Raw genomic sequence first — 1,580 nt, forward strand, 5'->3', positions numbered from 1 at the left:
CTGTTATTTGATGAAAATATGGAATCTTTATTCATAGAAAAACCAATACCAATAAGTACAATACTTATGATTAACAGTTTCAAATCCTTGGAAACCCAAAATATTGTTAAAATTTTGAATTCTGTTAAGAGGGCTAAAAAGCAACTTCCGGTAATGGAAAAAAAATCATTCAACCGTTGAATAACTGATTTGGCAAAGTAAAAGATGTCCTAACTTTTTTGGTACATAGTTATAACCTGTATATAATTTTCATCCTAAAATTAGGGTGTTGCGTTTCTATTGACGGTGAGTATATAAACTTCTTTCTCTATTATTCACAAAAAATATTAAACGAACTGCATAATAAATAATGGCTATCACGATTTAAAAAAAAAATTCCCACATACTTTTGACTTTAATTTTTACAAACCTTATTTTCTTTTCTTTGAATGAAATTTGCTGTTTTTCTATTTATATTCATATCATTTACTTGATACTGATCCTCTGAGTAACTATTCGATCGGGCCAACCGATCACATAGCCAACGCTAAAATATGGGCTGCAATAAGAATCTGGGTTGCATCAAAATAGCATCAACTTACCTAGCACGTTTAGTCGTCAGATACTTACATGCAGATCCTTGACCTGAGACAACTTGTAATCTGAAATGCTGGATTTTTCATGAATTTATTTCATAATACATGTAAATTAGAGAAAATTTACTTTCTGTTCCTTGTGTTTATTTTGTGCACACAACACAAGTAAGGTACATGTTGTTGCGGTAAGGAGACATGCCAATGATCCACACACCGCTTTGACAGGATGAAGCACTTTTCCGTTGTCATAACGTTGTCCTGCTGTAAGAACATCAGGGTGTTCATCCAAACAGATGTATTGTGTGGCAGATGGATGATTGAAATATCCTGCTGCGAGGTATCCATGATACTGCTCGGTACATCCTGAGTAGCAGCAATTTTTTCCCGGAATCATAAACACGCTGGACTGTGTCTTCCTTCTACAAACCACATAAGGCAAGTCATCCCCATTCTGATGACCAAAGTCAGTGGAGTCGTATTCTGCGCCATACATGAATGCATAAGAGGAGGTGAATTTTGTGATCAGGTTTGGATCACGTGGTAGATAAACAAACTCAGCTGCAGCTCCACGATGATCAGACCAGGATCCACCACCAAATCCTGATCAATATACATTTACAAACAGAATGATTAAATATGATGTTAGAAAAAGAGATTGGAATAAAAAGAAATTAAATTAATGAATACTGCCAACGACATAAATTCGGGTGCTTGTAGAATCTCAGGTACATGTATCAGGTTACTTTTATTAATAACAAATAATGTAAAATTGTTCCTTTTTTTTTACGTACCCGAATAAACAAATTCTGTTTCGTTATCTGAAGGACAATCCTTTCGCCCCCAACGTACAAACACACCACTAACTTTTAAAAATGGTTCATTTAATTAAATAATTTTTGAAAATGTTTATCCTTTTTTTAGAAAAAAGAAAGATATAGAAAAATATGTATACTGAAAAACATTTATTAGTTCGTTCACCAACAGTCATATACAGTGGAGCGTCAT

General features: G+C 33.8%; 1 pseudogene; it reads right to left on the bottom strand.

Annotated features, from left to right (window-relative positions):
* Positions 1 to 718: 718 nt before the first annotated feature.
* On the bottom strand, positions 719 to 1,580 carry LOC134266601 (uncharacterized; annotated as a pseudogene).

The sequence above is a fragment of the Saccostrea cucullata genome, unplaced genomic scaffold, assembly GCF_032062105.1.
Source record: "Saccostrea cucullata isolate Sc308-1 unplaced genomic scaffold, CSIRO_AGI_Scuc_v1 ctg748, whole genome shotgun sequence".
Classification (NCBI taxonomy): domain Eukaryota; kingdom Metazoa; phylum Mollusca; class Bivalvia; order Ostreida; family Ostreidae; genus Saccostrea; species Saccostrea cuccullata.